This window comes from Suricata suricatta, chromosome 12, assembly GCF_006229205.1.
Source record: "Suricata suricatta isolate VVHF042 chromosome 12, meerkat_22Aug2017_6uvM2_HiC, whole genome shotgun sequence".
NCBI lineage: Eukaryota > Metazoa > Chordata > Mammalia > Carnivora > Herpestidae > Suricata > Suricata suricatta.
Window position 1 is genome coordinate 27,479,305 of NC_043711.1, and position 27,003 is coordinate 27,506,307.

Genomic DNA, 27,003 nt, shown 5'->3' on the forward strand with positions numbered 1-27,003 from the left:
TAAATAACTCACTTAATCCTTTCAATTCCCCTGAGAGGTATTTTCATCATTCTGATTTTACACACAAAGCACGGAGAGTTTTAAATCACTTGCCTGGCACTAAGATCTGTACCCAGGGCATCAAACACTGGATTCCTTTCTACCTCTTGCAATGCTAAGAAAGATCTTCTGCCCACATGTGTCGTTCTCTATGCTTTTAATGTAAACGATCACTGCAGATGTCTACATCCAGGCAGGTGAGAAGAACAGGAGACAGGAATGACACAGAAAAAGACATGTCAGGAAAGGCACCTTCCAGGGCACGATTGTTATCTCCGGAGTCAGTCTGGTTTTCCACAGGTGAACAGAGATCACTCAGACGGTCATGCCAGAGATTCAGAGGCCAAACAGACAGGCCAAGGGCACAATCAAGTCCTTTGACTCTGCACAGGTCTCCCTCCGTTCACCCATGACATGACAGAGCATGTAGACTTAGGGGCAACTCCATCTTGAGTGTGTGCTATTGCTAAGGGTAATTTATGGCAACGTTCATTGCCCAGTGGGCTGTGAAACACCGCAATAATTAAAAGGCTGACAAGCAATCACTAATTAAGTGCATCTGCATTGTCAAATGGATTTTGAGTCCTAGAAAAATCATGATGAACATTCTCCCAGAGCAGAGCCTTTAGAGTTTTAAAATCTTAAAGCCTCTTGCTTTTCAAACAACATTTTGAATGCCAGCTATTGCAAATCTATACATTTGGACCTTGGTTTAATGACCAAAGTGAGACAGGTCATTGCCCAAAAAAAAAAAAAAGCAACCAAAAGGGCTTTCTTTTATTTTTCTGTAAAAAAAAATTTTTTTTTATCTTATCTTCAAATGATTTTGTTTAGACGAGCCTTACTCCAACAGTCCTGCCAGGAGAGACTCTGTCGGCACAACTAAACTCTTCTAAGTCCTCAGGAGGCCATCACACAAGCTGTTAGAAACCACATGCAAGCTGCTGCTGACCAGGCACAGGTGAAGTTTCTAGACCCCACCCCTCCAAACCACTCAGCCTTCTGTGATCCCGATCTGGTTCCCTGACTGATACACAGATGGACACATGAAGCCATTTCACGGTTCAGAGTTTCATTCGGTACGCTTCTTAGAGTTCTGGGAGGCCATTATTCCCTGTCACTGTGTCCGGGATGAACACTTTCCCCACTAAAGGCAGATTCCCAAGAACACCTATCTTCAGTGAGAAGAATAAAAGCTTCTGGTTCTGTTGATACCGGGAAGGGCCCATGCCTGGCCCCTTGCCTTCCTCCTCCTGAACCAGGGACAGACATCACTCATCAACCAAGGCATGTCCTTCTACACAATTTTCTTAACAGAACCTTCCAGAGTCTCATTACCAATCAATTAGACTTGCTGCATGATGTCCATCACTATTTTTCACTCTAGTTCTAGCTTTCACGACCGAGCTCCAATGATTCCATTCATTTTGGGCTAAGGAGATGATAACATGTGTAACTCCCAGCATCTCAACTCTTTGAATTAGGAACATGAATAATAAACTTCTGGCACTGAAATAACATGTCCTATGGTAATCCTCTGACTAATCACCTTGTTAATAAATATCTAAAGACCACATTTTTCTCTGGGCTTCCAGCTTCCATGGGAACATTCTGACGGTGACATAATTTTTAAATTAGTAGGTTTATTCATAGTTTTACATTAGTAAATGTCAAGCTTCTTACTAATTAGCAAATTCTGTAAATCCACAGTAGTATTAATTTTCAACCAAACAGCAAATTAATGAGGAAAAAAAGAGAGACAATTAAAATTTCCCTAAGGGGCACTTATTTCCACGAAATTCCGCACAAAGCAAGAAAACATTAACCCATTTTGAGGGTGCATTGAGAAAGGATTACAAAAGATGTGTCACCATCACTGAGAAGGGGTGAAGTGCACAGCTACCGTGGAGCATTCTTGGCTACAGATAAATTCTCCGATGACATTTTCTCAGGTTGCTGTGGCTGGGATTTCTCCCCTTGCCTTCGATTTTGTTAAAAGCATTTTTTTTGGCAGTTTCTCATTTAATAAAATTCGATTATTTCTTTGTTGATGTTTCCACTCAAATTGCTAGTGCAGTTTTTTCTGGATGTAGAGGACAATGCATGGTATAATATTCCATCTTCAAATCCTGCCCCACTAAAGGTCTCTTGCTCACCAAGTGCTTGTTAATATCAATCGCACTTCCTCCACAGGCTCCTTTAGAGAGTGGAAAACATACCTACCTCTGGGTGGCTCTTTAGCCTCTCAGCTCAAGATGAGAAAAAGCACATCCCTTCTACAGGCACTTATGCCATTTCTTTACAAAGCTGTCCTACAAACACTATTAAACAAATCTGTTTTTTTTTTTTTTAATTCTCCTTCAATTGCTTAAGCCTATTGCTAAGATGTTGGAGTCCTCCTGTGTTGGTGGCCATGGAAACCACCTGTGTGCATCATGGCATAAAGTCTTCTCTTTGCTTTTCTGGGCACACTAGGCTGCTATGTTTGGAGAAGTACGGAGGTTTCAGGATGATGCCCCTCCCCCAAAGGGTTCAGATCACAGTTCACACCAAAATTGAAATGCACCATGGTAAGCTCTGATGGGCCATCTCCACAATTTCTAAGTACACAAACTAGACTGTGCACTGACACCCAGAGCTTACATTTGGAGGGTAATTGCCTTTCATTTTCATGGCTATCGATGATGCAATCTGTTGAAGAATGATGTCTTCACCAGTCAGTGCAGCACATGTAGAAGGGCCTGGCCTCCCACCTGTCCTATTTACAGTACCTGCGACACCCTCCAAACGTAGCACCCCTCACCAACGGGAACTGTACACTCATGTCTCTAGCTCACCTACTAGATCACCATCTCCTTGAAGGCAGAGCATGGTATCTGAGATCAGGGTTATTTATCAGCCCCTCCCCCAGCCGCCTGAGAAGCCATGTAGGGAAGGAAGAATAGCTCTGTGAATGGCTGGGCATTTCCCATCAGTCTCTGAGTCCTATAAGCAAACCTTTCTTTAAAGGTTCAGGCCAGAAGCCAAATGGGTTGCACCGCAGGACCCCAGGTCTACAGTGCTAGTCTGACTGGACTTCTCCCCTCAGCCTAAGGTTCAAAATGTCAACTGGGGCTACCGAGATCAGGAAGGTCTTTTGCAGAGACTGATGAACGCACCATTCACAGCGATGGGGAAGTCCAAACAGAAGAGGGCAGAGTGTTACACACTTAAGTGACAAACTTTCCCCCACTAGCACATAGGCCACAGCCCAGTACATGCCAGCTGTTACAGGGGAGGGCAGTTGCTACTTTTCCTAATGGAAAGAGAGTGTGTGATGGTGTGTGTATGTGAGTGTGTGTGTAAGAGAGGGATGGAGGGAAGGAAGGACTAAAGAGACAATTTTCTTCCTAAGAGAAGAGATTTTCATTTAACATTCCCACACATATCGCAGCCAGCACAGTGCCCGACACATGGTCAATACCCAACAAACACTATTTGAATAATGGATTCATTCAATACAATTTTCAATAGCTCCAGCTCTTGTTTAATGTATCCTGAAAGAGCCTCTGGTTTTAAACCGAACCAATACAGGAAAATGTCCTAAAGCACTGACTGTAGGTCTAGGAATCAGACCTCAAATTGCCAATCAGATAGATGCTATGACAGGACCCATGTAAAAGCCAGTCCCATTTTGGAAGCAAAGAACAAAGCCAAGCTTTCAATATAGCTGTGCTTCCCAAGCACCCAGGCCACAAGACACACAGCAAATCTTAGTCCATTCCTTCTGTCTCTCCTTCTCTGTTTAAACCAGTTACAGCCAAGCTACCAATGTAGAGTCCTCACAAACGGACAAAGTCAGAGCTGGTCAAAGAATGTTTGAGCCATTTTTCCTGGCTTCAGATGATGATGAAATGGGGGTGGAAAACACCTCTATCAAGGATGTTGAAATGAGTAGATCTGCAGTAGCCATTTGGGCAGACGACAGGTGAATAGCTCCATTCTCGCAGAGATGGGGGAAGAAAGTTCAGGCCATTATCCTCTGTGACTTGAAAAAGCAACCTACCGAACTTTTTAATTCTGAGATCATTCAAATAAAAATGAGAGTTGGAGACAGGACAAATGGCTCATTCCGTCTCATGAAAGTTGGGGCCTATTCTCAGAGGGCTGGTGGATGAAGGCTTCCTCTCAAATTGTACAGTCTTTGCAGCCTCTTTGTAACAGAACAGACTCTACCATCTTCAAGAAGAGGCCTGTTGCCAACTACTCAGGACTATTCTTGATACGAAACACCCCCCACTTTTTTATTGCCCTGACTACAGGAGACTGGTAATTAGTTTCTTTAAAAAAAAAAAAAAAAGTTGGTAAAGTATGGCGATGAACCCGACTGCCCTTACCTATAGGTAAAACAATACCTGCCAGTTAACCTGAGCCACTAATTATTACTCCATACCATGCTTTTCTATTTTTAACCTGAGTTCTCCTTCACTTATTCAGTGTCTACCCTATGTTGCACCCTGTGCATGCCTTAGAAGAAAGACATGGTCTCATCATCATGGAACTTATGATCAATCGTGGAATAACTAGTTCTTAATATTTTACTTGGTAACTATATACAGCAAGCACTGCCCTTTGTGATTATGAAGATAGAGGAGAAAACAATGGACAAATAAAATAAGATTTTTCAAGTGATAGGAGAGATGGGGGGAAAAAAGCAGTAAAATGGGATAAGGAAGCTCTGAGAAATGGGCAGTGAGGTCACTGTTTGAGATCACATGATCAGGTGTAGTCTCTCTGGGAAGGAAATTCTCATCTGATACTGGGGTGAGTGAAGCAGCCAGCCATCCAGGCAGGTGCCACTGACATCTGATTTTCCCCAACCTGAGCTTTCAAAAGGAGCCTGGCACTAATGGTTTTACAAGAATAAGTTGGTTGGCCTAATTGGGTGGCTCAATACCAACCAGCCCTTCCTAGACAAAAGCTGTACCAGCATCACCTGGGAGCTTGTCAGAAATTCACATTCTTGGGCTCCAGGGAGCTCAAACACCTGACTCTTGACTTTGGTTCAGGTCATGAGCTCATGATCACGAGATGGAGCCCGCATCAAGCTCTGCACTGTATGCAAAGCTTCTTAAGATTCTCTCTCCCTCCTCCATGCTCACTCACTTGCCCATGCACTCTCAAATAACAAAAACAAAAAGAGAAAGGAAAGAAATGCACATTCTTAGCTCCAGTCCAGTCCTGCTTGATCCGAATCTGCATTTAACCTGGACCCTAAACAATTCATATGTATATTAAGATTTTGAGAATTCCCTGTGAGCCTGGGTGGTTCAGCTGGCTAAAATCTGACTTCAGCTCAGGTCAGGATCGCATGGCTTGTGAGTTTGAGCCCCATGTCAGGCTCTGTGCTGACCTTTCAGACCTGGAGCCTGCTTCAGATTCTGTGTCTCCCTCCCTCTCCTTCAGTCTGTGTCTGTGTGTCTCTCCCCCTTCCCCCCCCCACTAATAAACATTAAAAATTTTTAAAAAGACAATGAGAATTCCTAAGCTAAGATCTAAAGCCATGTTCACCAAGCCTGGTCTCTATCAGTCATTCCTTTGTTTCACATTTTACCAGACAAATTTGGGAACAAGAACAAGGAAGACGACTCTTAGGAGCCCTCAAGACATTCTTATTAAAGAGTAAGCCCAAAGGCTGCTTTGTGGGCCAACCTGAATTCTGAATGAAATCAACAAAAAGATAGCTAACATGGCTGGAAGGAACCTGGCGATGCAGGAAACATGACCTACGATTAAGACAGAAAGATAAAGATGGCGCACAACATGCAATGCCACGCTAAGCCATCTAAAGTTCATTCTTGTTGAAATGGGTAGCCTATGGAGGTTTTCAAGCAAGGGAGTAGTATGATCTAATTAAATTTTAAGGAGCTTACTCTGGATGCTGTGTGGAGAATGCCAAGAAGAGAAGTAGCCCATACAGTTAAGAGGCTACCCAAGCCAGGCAACAATAGCCCGAGTCTTGAATTAGTGAAGCACCCATGGTACAGGAAGTGCCCATACTCTGGACATGATTTTGGAGAAGATCTACTAGTACTTACTGATGCGTAGAAAGGTCAAAGACCAGTTAAGAAACGGGATGGGGTTGGGGGTTAGAGTAGCTCTGAGCACCATGGTGAGGCATGCAGGTGGACCCACTATCCTGGCTGCCTGGCCCCCCTCCCCCCATAGGCCACATAATCAGCCTGAAGGTAAGTAACAATCAGCAGCTGGACTGATGCCAGGCACAAAGTGAGAGAATCCATACACCATACAGGCTTCCCAGCTGCCTGAGAAGGCCCCATGCCTAGTTCCTACCCTGGTCATCATCAATAGATTAAAAAAAATTTTTTTATAGTTTATTTTTTTGAAACAGAGACAGAGCACAAGTAGGAGAGGGGCAGAGAGAGAGAGGAGGACACAGAATACAGACTCCAGGCTCTGAGCTGTCAGGACAAAACCTGATGCAGGGTTCGAACTCACAATCCGTGAGATCATGACCCGGGCTGAAGTCCAATGCTTAACCAACTGAACCACCCAGATGCCCCCTCATCAATGGATTCTAACTGCACTCCTTCCTTGAAAAAAATCCACGATTTCATAGGCTTTTAAAAAAGATAAATTAATAGTAATTTAAACATAAAATTAACACGCATTCAAGAAATTTCTTCAGGCAAGTACAAAGCCAAAAAAAAAAAAAAAACCACCTGAATATTTAAATTAACTTACTCTCCTACAGCTGATGTTTGGCAATAAGAAACAGATCGCACGTTGCTAAACTTCTCAACACTTTAGCAGACACTTGGCACCCAGCTACTTCAGCAATGAACGAAGCTCACTCCTGGAACTCAACCTTTTATCCTCCTGAAAGGCCATTTTTAATGAGTTTCCTTTCAGCTCTACGCTGCGCTCATCTTTTTTAACTCCACCTTTATTCAAACAGCATGCACATGGGTAAAGAAACAGCAGCCATGAAGGGGTTAGCCGTGATCATCTTACATAGAAGAGAAAGCATTCCTCTCTGAAGAGTCACCGTGCTGCTCTGGAGACCTACCCCTTCAGTCTTCTTCCAGAATAATACTTTTATGACAACTGATAATGATACAGATTCATTCTTTAATATCAAAAGCCTTCTCCTTTACAGGTGTTTTTGGTACTGGTCAAACAAACAGGCTTTCGCATCAGGCTTGCCTTCTTATTCCCTATCTGCAGCCCAAACCCCGACCATTTCTATTATAGTTGCACTATTTTTGTGCATATGTGTACATTTAATACCCCAATTCAGTAGAGGGTTGACAAAGAGCAAGGTAACCTTCCAGGCAGTATCTTTTAAATAGAAATCTATTTTCAGGTTCCAAGATGTGGAGCAGTTGGTTTTGAATTTGTGACTTTGATACCAGCGTGTCCCTCTTTAAATGGGCTTCTAAAGATGCCTCCTGGCTGCCAAAGAAGGCCGGCTCAGCTCATGTCAGTACTGTGATAAAGGGACTGAGAGTTTTATTCCCAAGGGGGCTAATTCTTTTATCATGTGCTAAAGCCAATTATTTTTCAAATTAGAGCCACTGGTTACATAACACAACATGTACAAAGTATGTGGATGCGTAGGTCATATGCACTAATACTTCTCCAACCATGCCTGCTGAATCATAGGTTAGTAGAGTCAACCTCAAGTTTGATTAGGATAGTGCACTTGTTACAACAATGAACTCTAATCTCAGACTGTCATTATTCCACCCTGGCTAACTAGGAGAGTTTGGGCAAGTTCCTTGGTTTCTCTAGGTCTCTTTTTCCCCCCATTTATGAGGATTCCCAAATTATTTACCTGGGATTTTTCTTTTTAATGTAGGAGTTCAATTGCGATATGATTTGTATACAATTCACCCATTTAAAATGTGGAAATCAGTGGTTTTTAATCTATTGAGTTGTAAATCCATCACCACAATCAATTCCAGACCATTTCCATCACCACCTGGGGATTTTTTTTTTTTTTTTTAATCCCAAATCCCAGGCTCTGGCCCCGATTAATTAAATCAAAGTCTGGAAGGCTGGGGACACAGGTATCAACTGTTTTGAATCACTGGGGGAGCTTCATAAAGCGCAGACAAGTTTGGGAAGATATGGTTAAGTCACTGTCGGGATTGCATGGAAAACAAGAACATAGATGGAAAAATGGCAGTCTGTAGGCACAGAGGCTGACCTATAATGAGCACTACAAAGGTAGTGGAAATAATCACATGGGAAGAAGTGAAGTGGGAGGACCATTCCAAAAGTTATACTATTATAGAGGCTTCTATCAACTTGGACCACGAAGGGATGGGAGTCTACAACTTATGGATCACAATTTAACCATCACCGAACTTCCTGGCCTTCTAAGCTGCTGCTGCTTAGCCTTCAGGACAACGTTAAAGTGCTACCCCTCTGGGAATCATTTTCCCATGACTTTACTCCTTTTTTGGCCTTATCATTCGGCACACCCCATAATATAGCACTTACCACCCTGTGTGGGTCCACTTAGAAGGGTGATCACCAAGGGATAACCACGTTATAGGCAGTAACAATACCTAATACGTTTTTAAATATCATCTCTAGAGCCTAGCACATGTTTTGATATGGCGGATACATGGTTGTTGGATTGAAGCACAGAGAATTCTTATCAAACACCGCCAGCCCAGGAATGAAGGAACCGGTGCACTCATTCCAACGTTCTCAAGATACTTAGTGGCCATTGTAGCTCACAGAAAACTGGCGAGCGAGACCTGCAATTTTGCTCCCTAAGACACATCCTGAGGAGCACTGCTTTGGGTACTTAAGAACTCCAGTGAATAAATGGCACGACCATAAGCTGTTATTAAGAACACTGAATTATGTATTACCAACACAGAGATCGAGGGGGGGTAAAAACTGTCATCAATGGGAAAGAGATTAAATTAATATTAATTCATTTTCTTTTACAATAGATTATGCAGGAGTCTTTCAGCTTCTAAGGAGAATTTCAGAAAATTTTAGAGCACACAGGAATTTGCTATACTCCAGGAGCAAAAAAGCAGGTCCCCACATCCAATAACAGGGTTATAGTCAAGATGAAGAACAAAAGACAGTGGCATTTTTGCAAGTGTACACTCATGGAGGGGGGTGGAAATAAAAGTCAGGCTGTAGAGGGTGCAGAAAAAGCTTATGGATTCAAAAGAAATAAAATTGTCATTACAATAGCACTTACTTGGTTACACAATAGGCAATACTGTTAAGTACCCTCTCTGTAAAGAGTGGTCTTTGAAAGCCCAAAAGCAGCTAGTTAACAAAAGCCATCAGGTAAAGTCCATTAGAGGAAAGATTCCTCTTCATTAGCATCTTCCTTCAAGTGCAAGATAATCACGTTTGATTTGTAGCAGGCAAACTGAGGGGAAGACATTCACCTGATAGTAAATGTGGGCATATCATCTCTTGGGCCTTTGCTTTTCACTTCCAAAATGAAGCCCAGGATCAAGATAATGCTCCCTCAAGTTTGTTCTGGAAGACTTAGCAGCCATGACTTAAAGAAAATGTTTCATGTTCTAATAGATTTGGGGAAGGTTTGGATAATCCAGCTACACAGGTTTCTTTCTTTCAGGGCTTGACCGAAGGTTATCTATTAGTGCTCGTTCTGAGAGGGGACGCTAACCTGCAGTATGTCCCCAACCACAAAATTCTCTGGGGACAGACCTTAATAAGCCTAGTGTTTCACTGACCCCACAATAGAAAATTCCGGATTATATGGATCTTGCAGGACCTTTTCTGGATTAAAATCTATGAATTCCAAATTACCATCAGTTGAAATCACACAAGATAATCCATCAATAGCCAACTAAGATAAAAGTGTTTGGGCAGAAATTAGATACAAATTCTCCAAATGCAAAGCAGTACAAAGAAGGGATAACTGGGGGGCGCCTGGATGGCTGAGTCGGTTAAGCATCCTACTTTGGCTCAAGTCATGACCTCAGGGTACGTGGGTTCGAGCCCCGCACCAGGCTCTGTGCTGAGTGTTGAGCCTGGAGCTTGTCTCCGATTCTCCCTCGCTCTCTGCCCCTCCTCCCACTGACTCTTTCTCTCCCTCTCTCTCAAAAATAGACATTAAAAAAAAAGCATTAACTGGTAATCTTCTTGGTACATATATAGAGAATCCCTTTGTTTTATTTTAATTACCCTAAGCTGAGCATTGGTGGGCTAGATTCACACTGTATTTCTTAATATCTATTCTATTTATCAAACATATCCATCATATCCTAGCTTCTAGACATGTTTACAAATAACGCAGGGGGAAAAAACAGATTGTTGATAACGTAATGACTTAAAACTCCACAGCCAACATTTTCCAGGAGATCCCTCTCCCTCTGCCTCCTTCTATATCCAACTGAGTTCCAGCAGTACTCTCTGTGTTGATCATGCCCTGTGGTCGCTCTTCCTGTCCCCTGCACAACCCCTACCATGTAGAGTCCCAGAACATACATGACAAAATGCATGGTCTATAGAAAGCAAGGACAGAAACCTTTAAACGGTAGAAAAGGCCAAATTCACCACACCTTTTCTTTTGACCCGAGTCAAAAATCCTTTCAATAACCTCTTGGGGGAGAAAAGGGGGGCGGGCACCTGGGTGGCTCAGTCACTTAAGCAATCATACTTCAGCTCAGGTCATGATCTTGTGGTTTGTGAGTTCGGGCCCCGCACTGGGCTCGGTGCTGACCGCTCAGAGCCTGGAGCCTGCTTCCGATTCTGTGTCTCCCTCTCTCTCTGCCCCTTCCCCACTCACACTATGTCTCTCTTAAAAATAAACATTAAAAACATCTTTAAAAAAAAAGTCTAATGCTGGCTGGGAAAAACACAACAATGGAAAAGGAAAACGGTAGTTGGGGAGAGGTCTCGTACCAGCTGGTTGGCAACCAGGGCAGTTACTCCAATACCACTACCAATTTATTTCACATGTAGCATTCCATTTAATCCCTTGGCCTCCTCACATGGTCGCCATATTGTTCCTATTATTTGGCTCATAAAACGAAGGCTTAAAGAAATTGAAATCAGTTGCCCAAGTCGTCAGGCTACTAAGCCACAGGCCCAGGACCTGCACTCAGGTCTGTCCGCGGCCAAAGTGCAAGCTCTTCCCCAGAACTGCCTGCTTTTATGTCAGAAAATACGGACTTAGGAAGCTTTCTCCCTCAGTCGCACAGAACTTCCAGGTGGCAGGGATGAACTCAAATCCTGAGGTTACCACTGTGCACTGGCCACAATGATGACCATTTCCCTTAGACACTGGTCTTCCCGAGAAGGGTCCATCACCTGCTGGGTTTGAATGTCGATAGAAAAGCAGACACTTGCCCACAAATATCCTGGTCACAGCCTGGTCCATTTGCACTTTTTCTGCCCACCTCCGAGCCCAAACTAGAGAGCCACAATGAGAAAAGGAAGGAAAGGCTGAAAGACTTGGGCCCCTCCCAACACCCTCCAGAGTATACTTTCGTTCCCTAAAAACCTGTACCCATTCTTCCTGAGCCGAGGCCTGACCTGCAGGATCTACAGCAGCTCCGGGAAGCCCGGATGATCTGACACATACTCCACTCCGGCTTGGCTTTCCAGAACAGGAAGCGAAAGGCAGCTGCCTTCAGTTAAAGGCTGGATCGGGGGAGGGGTCAAACAGCTCTCCAGAATCACCTGGATTCTGACGTTTCTTCCATGGGAGACAGAACTGAAGATCCTCCCCTTGGTGATAACTCTCTGTGTCTTCATTTATGTTTTGCATACTTCTCACTACCGTGTTCAACTTCCCAATTAAAAATGGTCCCAGTAGCTGGGAGGGTAGGAAATGTCAAGGAGTCTGGGAGCTCTTCAAGACTTCCAAGGCTTTCCTTTTCTCGTGCCTTCTGCTCTCTCACTTTCCACCTTTCCTTAAAGAGTAACAAGGGGAGCTACTCCAGCAAAGCCATGTAAGCCTGAGATTTAGCTCACAAATTGTCAGCTGCATCCTTGTATCTCTCTCTCCATCTGCGCTTTCCACTTTGGCGCTTTTTTTTTTAACTGTAGCTCTTCCTATTGACTTTGAGCATTAGCTCAGAGTAACACCAACTGGTGCAGCATTAGCTTAAAACAGTACTTCCTGGGTATCATCTGGCAATGGGGCACAGCTGAAGAAGGCAACTCAGAACAGCCATGAGCCACTGCTGAAAACCATGTACTAGGGAGCGTCTATGAGTTCTACGCCCCCCCTTCTAACCCTTCCAGAATCACAGCCTGGGAATGGAAGCAGTTGCCAGACTGTGAAGAGTCGATTCCTTGGACAACAATCCCAGCCTTGACTACCCTATGGTACAGTTGATCACTTTAGAACAAAGGCATTACTTAAATGTGTAGCCCTGGCCACCCCTTCATCCTGAGTTAAAAAAAACAAAACAACAAAAAAAGCTCCATCAGTTGTTGATTTATAGAGCATCCCTTGCTCATCTCCACTCACTCCTTCCACCTGCCAGGGTAAGAAAACTCAGGAAGACACACCAGCCTTCCCAGAACTCCCTCCTGCCTCTGAGACCATGAGTCACTGCCACTTCTATGTTTTATCATGGCCCTCTTCACACTAGGTCCCCCTTCCTTTTTTTTTTTCTTTTAAAACTTTATTTAAATTCTAACTAGCTGACATACACCACAATATTGGTTTCAGGAGTAGAATTCAGTGATTCATCATTTACATACACCTGGTGCCTCTTCCTTATGTGCTTGTCTCCACAGTTGGCTGTGAATGTTTTCAGGTTAAGAACACTGCTCTCTCATCCTGAAAGCCCCAAGAACAGAGACAATAGACAACTGTTTGAAGTCCTAAAGAGTCAGTAAATAAATGAGGAACAATTTTTTTTTAAATGTAGTCTCCAAAAAAATGTATCTCCTAGTAGGTAAGTTGAAACATACAGTAAAAATACAGGAGATGAAACAGTAAGTGATAAAGATCAGAATAAGAAGTATAGGAGGAAGGGCCCTTTGGACTTGGCTAAAAAGGTAGATGGCCAGCTTGTTAGGAACCTGAGTACAAATCAAACATGTCCAGGTGCATCAACAGAGAAAAGAAGGTTCTCTTTGGAGAGGAGGTTCAGGGTCTGCTGAGATTCGTATGCCCAAAGACCTTCGATACCAAACAAAAGATTCTTTTTTTGGTCTGGACATAAGAGAGGGACATGCAAGGAATATTAATCTGGTGGACAAGGTAGAATGGAACTGATATCAGCAAGACCCATGAGATGCAGAAACTGGTTTACACAGCAACAGAGCAAACCCTTACCAGTTACTCATGTTAACCAAACAAGATTTGTATTTGAAAGAATAAGAGAGGTAAGAGGCCCTTGCATAAACAAGAAGAATTAACATTAACAGAGAAATGACCTTAGAGACAGAATTTATGGGTCAGACAGGAACTTGCAAATATAAATTCTCATTTAAATTCTCAGAGAGACTCACATGCTGCCCCTGTAAGTTAAGAACAGGTTGCTTACCCATCAAGAAACAGAATCCATTCCCAAGGGCCACGTGAAGAGTCATGATTAAAGGTGTGGGCAATGTTAAACAATCAAACAAACAAATGGTGGTTGGTGGGACCCCGGAGATTAACAACAAAGAGGGGCCATTACCCACACTGCAGAAGGGACAAAGGGAGGAATCTGGCTACTGAAGGCCAGCTAGTGCTGCCTGTGGAGGCCAAGCTGGCGGGAGGGAGCTACAGGATCCGAAGCACACAGATGAGGTGCAAGGGAGAAGAGGGAGGTAAGAAATACCCCAGATATCCCGACTTCATTCTCTGCTCACACCGCCCACGGGTACCAATGCCTCCCACTGGGCGAACCTACATGGAGGCAGAGGGATACAGGGCAGGAAATAGCGGAGAATCGGCTTTGGTAAAACAAAGCTTAACCAACAGAAGAAGCCATAAGAAAGGGAAAATCAGACTACAAGGGGCAAGAAGGTCATTTTAACCGAAGAATATGACTGATAAAACTAACATTTTAAAAAATTGTGGAAGGCAAGGTACAGAACGTTTCATAAGGTAACAAGATAAGGAGATGGAAAATATGAGAGAAAAGTCGGGAAGCGTGGAAGAGGGGTCCCAGGTCCCAGAGAGAGCTCTAGATTACTAAATGCCAAGGGTACCATGTCAGGGGATGCTTTGGGAGAAAACACAAGCAAAGGGGAAGAAATGAGCCCTGATCATTCTTTAGGAGTCCATAACATGGAGTGATAAAACAGTTGCTTTGCCCTTGAGTCCTTGGAGCATAAAGAAATCTGGGACAATCTGTTCCCTTACCACATCAGAAAGGCAGCTTTTTGTTTCAAAGGTCTGTGGTGAGACACCATTCCACGACGTTAATCAATTTATTTCAATTGAGAGTGAAACCCAAATGAAAGGTCCCCATTCTGGAAAAGGCCATGAAAATGTGAAGACGTTATTATTTCCAAGCGGAGAGGAGAGGCAAGATTCTCTGCCTGGCACATTTCAGAAAGGTTCAATCAGCCAGGGCAAGGGAATAGATTTAAAATAGAAAAGTAATGGAAAAGGGCTTTCCACGTATCGGAGACGGTGACTGATAGAAAACCATCCCTCCAGAACCAGCTCTATTAATACCCATTTCTTCCAGGCAGTTTGAAAAGTTTGAAAACCTGTGTAACTCTCATTTCCTAAAGCTTCTGAGCCTAATTACATATTTGTATCCGTACATAGACATATATATATATATACATATGTATATATATGTGTGTATATATATATATATCATCCAGTCATAGAGATAGCTGCATATTCAACTTGTAGATCTCCATATTTAAATAGATATCTAAATATGGAAAAACATCTGTATCTCTTTTTCAAAGAACTAAGAAGGAGAATATTGGCCCCAAACCATAATACCCAACTCACTGATTCATTCATTTATGCAACAGGTATTTATTGGGCATTTACCCCATCACGAGCCTAAGACCTAGCGCTTCACGGTTGTAGCCTTCTCCAATGAACACTGAGTCAGTCCAGGGAGCAAGTTCTCCTAAAGCAAATTTTGGAGCTACGTTTCAGCATTGCAATTTGAAAAATCAAATGCAGATGCTCCCCAAATGTCTAGAAACTACCCAGATTCCCCTCCCTTTAATTTATCCCCTTACAATTAGGTGCCCTACGCTCTCTTGTAGGTCAAAAATAACAGGGTAATTTAATGCCTTATGACTGTCCATTAAATATCTAAATTATGCGTATTCAGATGAAAGCTCCAATAGTATTTTAATAAAAGCACTCTAAATAAGGCAGCTGGTAATAAATCTCTTAATAAAAATGTAGTCAATGGTGCATTTAATTTGATGGCAGAGTCCATTTTCAAATAATCCAAAAATTGGATTTTTTAAAAAATAAGATGCAAAGTCCATGCCTCTCATGGTGTTCTTGAGAAATGTATTTGCCCACTTAGAAGTCATCAATGTTAAGAGGCTTTCTTGCATATTTGAATTTGGTTGGAAAGCTTTGTTATTTATTTCAGTTAGATGAATATACATAATTGTCCAGCTACCCCAGGACATTTATGAAAACAAGATGTTCTGTCTTAACAAGGTTAGTTTTAGAGTGACATTCGAATCATCAGATGCCTCATTAGTTGCTATGAAAACAAACTTCAATCTTCCGCTTTCTCTTTTCTGCTATTAGCCAGCGAGAACACAATTGCTTCAGTAACTCCAGGTGCATGTGATTTCATTGCAAGGCCCTCCCAAGGCCAAACGGATCACTGTAAGTTCCTAAAGGCTTGAGACTAAGTGTGTTTATATTATTTCGTATGGCTCCATCCCAGCACCATGCACTAAGGGGAGGAAGACAATGAAAAAACAAAATTTAACAAAACAAAACAAAAAGGTACCATCCAAAAAAAAATCTGTCTCTGAACATAAAGACATTTAAGTACACAGAAAGGGACAGAGAACTACAATCTGTTTTAGTATCTAGTTGATAAATATTTACATCATCTGCCCTTTTGTCCTTTGCCCAACCGTTTAAAATGAAAAAAATCTTACTCTTATAAGTTGCCTGCAGGATTTCATTTGCTAGAAACCAGCCAATTTAATTTCTACCCCATGTAGAACACACTCTTTCCATGAGGACATTTTAAGACTAATGTAGGGGCGCCTGGGTGGCTCAGTCGGTTAAGCGTCCGGCTTCGGCTCAGGTCATGATCTCGCAGTTCGTGGGTTCGAGCCCGGTGTCAGGCTCTGGGCTGACAACTAGCTCAGAGCCTGGAGCCGGCTTCAGATTCTGTATCTTCCTCTCTCTCTGACCCTCCCCTGCTTGGGCTGTCTCTCTCTGTCTCTCAAAAATAAATAAAAAACATTTAAAAATTTAAAAAAAAGACCAATGTAAAAGAAAACAAAGTGAAAAGTTAAGATAAAACAAAATAATTGACTCCAAAGGGAAAATGGGTCTTATTGATCCTTATGTTAATATTCTAAAATGAATAACATTTTTAATAAGGGGAATCATACTCCATCACTGCTAAAGATAGTCAAAAAATATATGGATATATCTATATTTATTTGTGCAGTCACAGTTCCAAATTTCCTTTATGAATACTGAGAAGAATAATTCCTAGAACACATTTCCTAGATGTCCTCTTTGGTATATGTACTCTGTCTTGGGATATGAAACTAATTCCAGGCAAAGAAATAAAATACTCAAATAAGGGAAGCAGTTTTATAACCTGACCTTTAATGTTATTTTAAGAGACACTGTCATAGATCCTTGGTCCTGGTGTCCATGCATCTGCAATTATCCTTTTACCCATCTCTGGAGGGTCAAACAGATTTGGATATGGAAAATTTCCAAACCATAAAAATGATGTGTGCATTGACTAAGTTAATGCACTGGGGAAAAGATTGTTGTTTCCTGGAAATTGTGAAGCTAATGGCGATAGGTTGGTTTAAGTAAAATGATGTACATATATACATACACACAGAGATATGCATTAATATACACACATATGCACCTATGCATACATATGTAAATATACATACATATATAAATATATAGATTATTTTATTTTTAGGGTCTTAAATTACCTAAACTATTATTACAGCTTGAGATAAACTTGAAATGTGAAAATTGGGACTCCTTTATTTGACTTTGAGGAGGGGAAATTTTGGTATATTCTCCAGAGTGGAGAAAGAAGCTCCTCTGAGTCAGCCAGACTATTTGGAGGAACATTAATATCTTGAGATTTCTAGCAAATTAACGGCCCAGGTAACAAAATGAAGGGAACTCTGGCCAGTCGCTTATTCACTCAGTTGGATCTGGCCACTTCTCCATGTATTCCCACCACACTAAATGGAGCATGAGTCATTTGAGTAATGAGTCAGAAAATGTTTAGCAGCCTTGGTGCAACAGCCAACGTGACGCTTAAGATAAATTTCAGAGGTATTAGGATAGTGTTTTCATTTCTGCTCTAGGCAGAAGGTATCTGTTGTTGGTGATGAACCAAATTCTTCCCTCCTTCCCAGGAGACAGAAGGTGGATTATATGCTATTTCAAGGTTCATTCCAGCCCTAAGATGTAAAATTTCTAGCAAAAACAATTGTAAGATGCAAAGGTAGTGTATCAATGTGTGCCTTCGGCGAGAAATGCCGTCTAATGAATTCGTGGCCACTTTAATAACAACTTCATCCACAAGTATTACACATCCTTGTTAAAGAGAAAGTACTTGAAGTGAAAAAGCAAGTTAAAAAAATGAATTTTGAAATGCAGTGGTATTAATTTATCATCAGAAATGTTTAAAATCATAAACTCTAGATTATCCAATAGAAATTACCATTAGGCTTTGAGCTTTCATCACGGTAACACTGTTGGCGCTGATTTTAACTTCTTTCTTTCCAACCCGTTTTAATACTGAATGCTATTTCGTCCTTCTGATTAACATCAATTTCCTTTTTCACCATCCAGTCGTAGCACAAAGCCAGGTCTACAACAGTTGTGTGTGCTGGACGGCATCATGGAGGCAGTATAAAATAACGTACTGGTTTGAGGATTCAAAGCCCTAGATTTGAGCACTGTCTTGGCAATTTGCTGCTTTTCTAGCTCAAGCAAGTCACCACTTTGGTGCAGTAAGTCTCTGCTGCTCTAGGTTTCATCTCGCATGACAATTCCTATCAGCCCATTGAGGGTACCTGGTGTGTGGACAGGATGCCGAGGGATGGAGTGACATATTTGATAAGTGACACCTGCCAAGGGCGTCCTATGGGGAGGAGTGATTTTGCTTGTATTTGTCATTCATTGACTAGGGTAGTGCTGCTCAAATGTGCATACAAATCACTGGGGATTTTTTTTTTTAAATGCAGATTATGATTCAGTCAGTGGTGGAGAGAGGGCATGGCAGGTGCTGAAATTACACATTCCTAACAAGGTCTCAGGTAATGCTGATACTGCTGGTTCAGGGACTATACAAGAAGTAGGGTAAGGTCCCTTGCACCTCTGACTGGATATATAATCTACCTCTCCCCAACACACATACACACTCCTTTCCTATTTTATGTATGTGAAAAGGTGCCTACCATATGCCAGAAATAGTGATAAGCATGTTAAATACATGATTTCACTTATTTTTCAACCACCTCCCTTTGCTCCCCTAAAAACGATAGCTCAAAGTTTCCAGGTTAAGGAAATGAAGATTTAAAGAGGGCAATTAATATGCCTAACATCACAAAGCTGATAGGTAGTCTAGATAAGATTTGAATCCAGGGAAACTAACATAATGAGCACTCTTGTTCTTGACCTCTGTTATATGTTGTCTCAATATCCTTGCATCATTAGAGTGCTTGCCTAGTGCCAACCAGTAGGCTGTCTTACACATATTATCTCTTCCTCTGTTCTTAACAATCCTAGGAGATGGGTCATATCATTATTTTTATTTTAGAGATAACAAAATTAATTAACCTTCCTTCAACTGCATCAAACTCACTGAAACTATAGCAATTCCTATTTAAGTAAAAGATTAGATCAATAACATATCTATAATGAAATAAACACAAGGAACAGTGTGCTGAGGAGAGGAAAATGTAGCAGCATGTTTACTCACCAGGCTAAAATATGCATAAGGCTATCAGTGAATATATAGGAAATAGGCTCTTGTGGATTCATACCATGTAAATGCATTTTTGACACGTGAGCTCAAATATTCCTGTAGAGGTTAGCTATGAGGTCATCAAAGTCCCAATGATCAATGGTCCCAAACAAAACCCATCAGTGGGATTTACAGTTGGAGAAGTAGCAAAGATTCATTTCTTATCATCCTCGTTCACTACCTAGAAGATCCTTCTTTATTAACAAGCTAATGAAATAAGATTGTATCAGTAAATTTCCCTGGAGATGAGGCTCCAATACAAGCAGTAGACAATGGATGCTGCTCGTATGCATGCGTAAGAAGAGCAAATACCATAGAAACATGAGAACAGGATTTTTGCTTTATTTTGTTTAAGAACAAATTGAAAACCTAAAGGTTTAAAGTGTGATTCTCAACCTTGGCTGTAGGCTGCATTTTGTAATCGAGTGTGTGGAAGGGACATAAAAAAAATGCTGCTGTCTATACCCCATCCTCAAAAAATCAGACCTAGTCGGGCTGAGGTACAAACTAGGGATCAGGATATTTTATAGCTTCTTAATTTTCTACTGAAGAACCTAGATTGAAAATGACTTGATTAAAGCAACGCCTGCACTGTGGTGGGGGCAGGGGAGAGGTTTTCAGTGCAAATAGTGTCAAAAAAATGAAATGTCTCACTGGTGAATGTTATCACCAGAGCAGACTGTGCAGGTATTGGAAGAGTAGGAGTCGTTCTTCCCTGAAGGTATGCTTAAATTTCATAAGCAGATACACTGTAACAGAAAAGAATTTTACAAAACATCTGCTAGTCTTCATCGACCAAAATTTTCTCCCCTCACCAGAATAATTTCCATTAGAGGGCAGTCTCTTCTTGGGAAGAAATGAATGGGAACATTTAACCTTCTCACCAGACCGAAGTGGAAAATGTTGGTTGGCTGAGACTGTAACAGTTGCATGAGTTTTTTTTCTTTTTTCCAAGACAATTTCCAGGAGATGAAGTATGTGGGGTGAAAAAAATTTATATTATATGTCAAGATACTGCCAAATTAAATATTTATTTCTGTCTGCAAAAACTGAAAGGAGAAAAAGCTTACCCCAAAAGATAAATATGTGCAGGCACAGAATGCCCTGAGGTGTACAAACACAATAATAACAATAAACAATAAAAGTAGCATTTATTATGTGCTTCGTATGTGTCAAACTTCTGGGCTATGGAATCTAAATATTTTACTTGATTCTCAGAACAATTCTATATTTTAGACGTAAGAAAACTGAAGATGTGAGCTGTTAAATTTGCCCAAGATCATACATCAACTCAGTGGCTGAGCCAGGGTTTGAACCCCATTTGTCTGACTCCAGATCCACTCTGTGACCGCCAATGAGACTCCTTTACTGAGTCAGAAGCACGGGTCCTAGTGCATCAGGAGACCATGCAACATAGAACACATCAGCACAAGAAAGCATGAACCTCTTCAGATTAAGTTATAAAAGAAAATGCAGAAAAGGTAATTTGGGCAAAGTGAGAAAATTCTTATTTTCCTTACTGGTTTTCATATTTTATGAATTTTCACAAGCTGTTTATGGTTCCCTTTATTTTCTTATGCAACTCCTTCCCATCCCATTATGAATGATTTGGGCATTCCTGGTGGTATCTCTTCCATCACTGTACAGAACCTGGAAGGAGCTGGTCACAGTTTCTCAGAAACTTACAAACGTTTTCTGTAAAGGTCTAGATAGTAAATATTTCAGGCTCTGCAGGCTCCATAGTCTCTACTGCAACCACTTCACTCTGCTGGCATAGCATGAAAGCAGCCAGAGATGACATGATGATGTCGATGATGGATGACAGGAACGAAAGGGCAAGGCTGTGTTCCAGGAGAACTTTATTTATGGTCACCGAAACTATCATTTTCATGTGTCACAAAGTCTTCTTCTTTTGATTTTTTTCAACTTTTCAAAAATGTAAGAACCACCCTGAGCCCACAAGCCACACAAAAACAGGCAGTGGGCTGGGTTCGGCTGATGAGGTGTCACTGCCAACCCCTCTCCTGCATGACAAGGTGTCCTATGTTAAAGGCACTTGCTGTAATGCAGTGTTCGATATGCAATGTTTGTCATGTTCGAAAATGGCAATGGCTCCATGCTGAAAGAGCAAAAGCACCCCCGGGTATTGGTGTGTCAGAATCACTTGCCTTCCCTAAAACCACTGTGAATCCTCTCCGCGTGGTCCCTCTGTACCCAACATACCCCAGCGGAATCCCAGCTCTCCAGGAACCAGCCACAACAAATAACATCAATAGCAACTTTTTAAAAGTCCATCAGACACTATTACAATGTATTCCTGAGAAAGAATTATAGACTCTGGGCTCTAAAAGGGATTTTAAAGATCAGAGACCAGTTATTTTCAAAAGGCATTCTATAGGGCCTTCAGGGGCCTGATGGATATCTGTGGAAACAGACCCAAAAAATGACCCTGGGTGAGGAATCTATGTCACAACATGGATGGACCTAGAGGGTATAATGCTAAGTGAAATAAGTCAAACATGGGAAGACAAATACCACAGAATTCCACTGAAATGTAGAATCTAAAGAATAAAATAAAATGAGAAGCAAACAAATGAAAAACAGAAAGACCCATGAAAATAGAAGAAACCAGTGGCTGCTAGAGGGTAGGTGGATGGACAAAATGGGTGATGGGAAAGGGAGATACAAGCTTCCAGTTATGAAATGAAGAAGTCACCGGAATAAAAGTATAATAAAAGGGAATATAGTTAGTGGTAGCATATTAGCATTGTATGGTGACAGAGGGTGGCTACACTTGTGGTGAGCATATCTTAGCATACAGAGTTGTCCAATCACTGTGTCACACACCAGAAACTCATGTGACAGTGATAACTATTTGACGGGACGGGAAGGGAAGGGAAGGGAAGGGAAGGGAAGGGAAGGGAAGGGAAGAAGGAAATCTAGCAGAAGTGTGGTAGATTCAGTTCCCACCAACTCATGAGGACTTCTTGTTAAATTTTTAGGATTTTGTGAGCCAGCTCACATCAGACTGATAACCTGAAACTGGCCATGTGGGAGGTTTTGCATCACAGAAATCCCCAAATCTGCCAATGCTGCATATCATGATTCTGGTTTTTTTTTCTTTTCCTGTGAGCCCCAGTTGCTAAACATTTAGCAGCACACCACTGCCCATTTACCCCCTTCCAATAAAGAGGCTCCTCTTAGATTTGTTTTATACATTCTCTCTCTCTCTCTCTCTCTCTCTCCCTCTCTCTCTCTCTCTCTCTCCCTCTCTCTCTCTCTCTCATTAGTGAAGAGTGAGTCCAGAGGAGAGTAGGGGTTGCCCCAAACCATAAACAAGTGGATATAGAATCAACCACTGTTTTGTTATCATCCTTAAATAACTGTTCCCTTTGCATTCCCTAATGCATATGCTCATTTTATATTAAATACTGTCAACTGGAAACGAAAGAATTCAAACATTCTGCCTAGGACCAAAAATGTATTAGAACCTGTCACCCCTATAATTATATGTGTTCTTCTAATGTGGAAAAAAGAGAAAGAAATGACAAGGGACCACACTCCATTGTACAACTGCAGTTCCAAAAGCACCATTTCCACTCCCACATAAACGCTAATTACCCACACACTCCAGCCCATCTCCTTGTTTCCTTACTTTGGGTACTGCAGAATGAAGATCCTTCCAATGTGATATCTAGCAATGCCCTAACGTTCCTGCATGTGTTCGTTTTTAGGCAGGAGGTTCTCTGATTATTCCGGGTTCCTGGGCTCCCTCCACTAAACTACATGAGCCCATAAACCTAATCTAAACAAATCATTTTGAATTTACTTTTTCTACATTTGCTGCCTTCATCTTAGTTTTGCATCACTTCAAGCATCAACAAAACCATTTTAGTACAGCCCTTTCCCTTTAACTGTACAAGATTAGAAAATAAAAAAGAAAATTTACAACTGCTAGGTACGCTGGAATATCTGAAAGGGGATTATATCCCTATTTGTCAGTAAATGTGAAAACAGTTCATATATGAGTAAACTGAAGCTGAGTGGTCTCTACCTAATTCTGAAACACATTTCTCTCTAAGGTTTAGAAAAGAATACCCAGGACTCAAATGTTCCTGAGACGTTGCAACAACATATTCATGCATAATCAGAAATGTGCAGACTTTAATAAATCTACCTCTCCAATCTTCAGAAAGCAATTTTTAGAGCCAGACACAGATGTATTTTGTTAGACTTCAATTGGAGCTCTTTACATTATATGGCCATGGTGGTATAACCTGGGGTTATTCATATGCAATTTTAATTATTTATTTATGGACTCACGTGGTGTTATTTTTCATTCAGATCCACAGACAGTTACACATTCTGCAGCCAAATATTTAAATGAAATTCTGAGACTCACAAAGTCTTGTAGTGAAGGCAAGAAAGAGCTATCAATAGTCTGTGAGTCAACAGCACGCACCCACAAATTAAACCAGGCTTGATACTCAAACGCACATCTCAACATCAAGTGAATACTTCAATACATAAATTTTAACTCCAGTTGCTTTTCAAGACAAACCTTCCAGAAACCTATTTTTTCTCCTTCTTCAATCAGTTCGTATTTAATAGAGCAGAATCAATCACCTAGAGCTCTTGCATAATCTATAAAAATACTTCCCAATCTGAGTTCTGTGGGACACTATTATGAGAGATATTACATTTGTGTTAGCATCTTTTAAAAAGTTCCAAATTTGAATAAGTCTGAGAGGCGCTGGGTTTAGCCAGTTTTCTTTTTCTGGGAGGTCTAGGAGCCTTCATATGCTAATATTCTTTGGAATTCTCCAAGGAGGGCATTGTAATGTATAGAGCATTCCATGCATTTTAAACCAAATTTTAAACCTTCTTCCCATGGAGCACCTCAAGAAATAAGTGTCCCATGAAAAGCACTTTGAGAGCAAGAGACAGAGGAGAGAATCATCTGAGGTACCTTTCCCAGGAGCGCACCAGCAGCAGTAAGATGACCCAACAGACAGATGAGTTCTTCCTCACTCATTTCCAGATCCTACCAAGAAGTAATATTATACCCAAGTTTCCAATATCATCCCCCAAAACCAGAGATCACCGGGGAGACCGAGTCACACATGCAAAAGCAAAGGGCTTTATTATCACAGGCTTAGGCTGGCCGAGCCTAAGCTCAGGCTCACAGACTCCACCAACACAGTGGACCCATGCAGAGAGCCCCCCAAACAAAGGCAGGGTAGGGCCTTTATGGGCTTGGAAAGGAGGAGTTACAGGAAATTGTGACACAGGTATAGTGATCCAATCATTATTATACAATATTATTGACAGCAGATTTAACCATTCACATTGCCTAGAGTATTTGTTACTTTTGGTGGGAGCCAATCACAACATTTAGAGTATTGACCAATCACAGAGTGGACCCAGGACCCTTATGTAGGGCGTGACTAGCCTTTTGGGCCCGCCCTTAGAAATGTTAAGGGTGTTAGCTGGCCTTTCCTGATGGGGTGTTACAAGGGTGGTCCCTCCTGCCTTGGGCAATGTGTGCCCTTCTATTGTCTAATGATTAGAGTCAGTTTGGTTCAGACCTGAGTCCTTACAGTAAACACCCTAAGGGGGTCAGGATGGGAGATTAGGAATCCTGTGAGATAAAATTACACCAACCTAATTGCTGGTTCCAATGATTTACCATTTTCTACTCATTGAAAGAGTCAGATGTGTTCTAATTCATCAAACTTCAAACTTAAGAATTTTAAATACAGACTGAACTTCAAGTGTAGCTAAGGAGAGTCAACTGGACGTGAAGGAATACAAACATCCTGCCTAGAATGACAAATCGAGACAAAAGACTTCATTCCATCTAAGCTCAATACGAGACCAGTCATTACCTGATATTCATTGGGATAAAAAAAAGGGATTTTAAGAAATGTTTTATTTTGTCTCTAGAGTTTGGAGGTAAAAATGACAGGTCCTTAGAAGCCACATAGTTCAGCTTTCTCATTTCACAAATGGGAAAACTAAGGCTCAAGGCATTTAATGGTTGGATCAAGGTCAAGCAAAACATTAGCTAGTGGCAGATTTGGGAGCGCCACTCAGATCTCTTGACTGATGGGTCCAGTAAGAGTTACCTTAAGATGGTAACTGAGGGGCCATTTTGCTGTGGGTTGGAGAACAACACCGTGCACCAACAACCCCCACCCCCGACCTGCAGACCTGGAATGTCTCGTGCCATTTGAAAACAGCCAATCATGAAGCTCCGGTTTTCCCCCATCCTGACAACCAATCCCATCCCGCTGTGACCCTAAAATGCCCTTACTTGGTAATCTGCCCTCCCAAGACCAAACCCGGAACACTTACACCCATAAAATACCTCACCCCTCCCATACCGGGGCGACTTCCCTGACTCAACTTCTACTTGGGTCCCGGAACCTCGCCCGGGGGGCCACAGACCCCAAATAAAGGCTTTCTTAGCTCCATAACTTGGTCTCTCTCTTTCCTCTCATCTCTGCCTCCATCTATTAAATCTTACAGGTCCACTGAGCTAAAGAAAGTTGCTGACATGTGATTATCTTTCTGTTTCTTCCTCCTTTATTAAAGTTTTTTGCCATCATCTACTGAGCTTCTGATAAATGCAGGCACTGTTAAAGTGTATATAAATACTCTCTGATTTTATCATCTGATCATGGTAATGTGGTGAGTGTTATCCTTATTTCATGGCCATGACACAGAGAAATTCCATGCCATGTGCAACATCACACAGCTTATCAGGTTTAGAAAGCCTAGGAGGAGGCAAGTCAGCTTGACTTCAAAACTCATGCACAACTCAGACAACTTCACTTGCTTTTCTCTATTTTCCATTCCATCCTTCCCCAGCCACTCCTTCTCCTTCCTATTTCCATTTAAAAGCAGTTGTGATTAAAATCAAAGGTCAGCGTCTCATAACTTAACTCAAATGTTCCTTCTTCCTTGATTTTGAAGACAAATGACAATCTTCCATCATCCACATAGACCAAGAAGGATTTAGGCTGAGATGAGTGTGCATAAAACAACCTGGGTGTCATTACAAGTCAGGCACTTGGGGGGTGGGGGGAGGGTCATTCTCTCCCGTTATGGAAGCTGAACTTAGTCATAATTCCTTTTTGTCTCTTGAAAAAGGTCAACTGATACAGAATGGATGAAGTTGCTAATAACTTAGTACTGATTTCTTTAAAACATGCATCATCAATAAAGAAGGCACAAAGTAAAATGACTTTGGAATCCAGAGACAAGCATGGAATAACACCTCTCTAAATGCTTCAGATAGAAGGGGCGTACAGATCATTTGCATCTGAATCCCCTGAAGCTAGAGTTTCCTGACCCTATCCCAGTCTATGGAAATTAGAGTCTCTGGGATGGGATCTAGGACTCTGCATTTGAACAAGCTCTCCTGGTGATTATAATTTACACCAAAGTCAACCTAACCTAAGATATGACATCTAAGTGTATGGCTTATGGGACTCATATGTTTCCTCAATTTTCTTCAAGAGATCAGAGTCCAGCTGCAGGAAGAATTGCTCATAAATATAATGATGACATCACATACTGGAGACAATGTGTGTGTGAGTCCAATAAAGAGCGATGAAAACATTCCCTGGGAGAGAGTGCTGTCTGGAGTGGGTGGGATTGACCTAGCTGGTGACCGTGGCAGCCCGTTGGGAATGATGCTACGCAACAAAGAGTATCTTCCTTGGTTCTAATTTTAAACTCAACAAAAGTCAATAAGAAACTATTTGAATATTTTAACTCTTCTTTTTCATAAAAAAACCTA

At 41.6% G+C, this 27,003-nt stretch overlaps 1 protein-coding gene across 5 annotated transcripts in view; it reads right to left on the bottom strand.

Moving 5' to 3' along the window:
- The window catches only part of FHIT (fragile histidine triad diadenosine triphosphatase), a 1,373,604-nt gene that overhangs the window by 764,390 nt on the left and 582,211 nt on the right, over nt 1–27,003 (bottom strand). The window contains exon 1 of one of the 5 annotated variants that reach the window (XM_029917799.1): nt 11,587–11,641. The exons of the other annotated variants lie outside the window; for them this stretch is intronic. The gene's annotated coding sequence lies outside the window, so the exon portion shown is untranslated. Of the gene's footprint in view, nt 1–11,586; nt 11,642–27,003 lie in introns of those variants that run through there. 5 annotated transcript variants of the gene reach the window in all.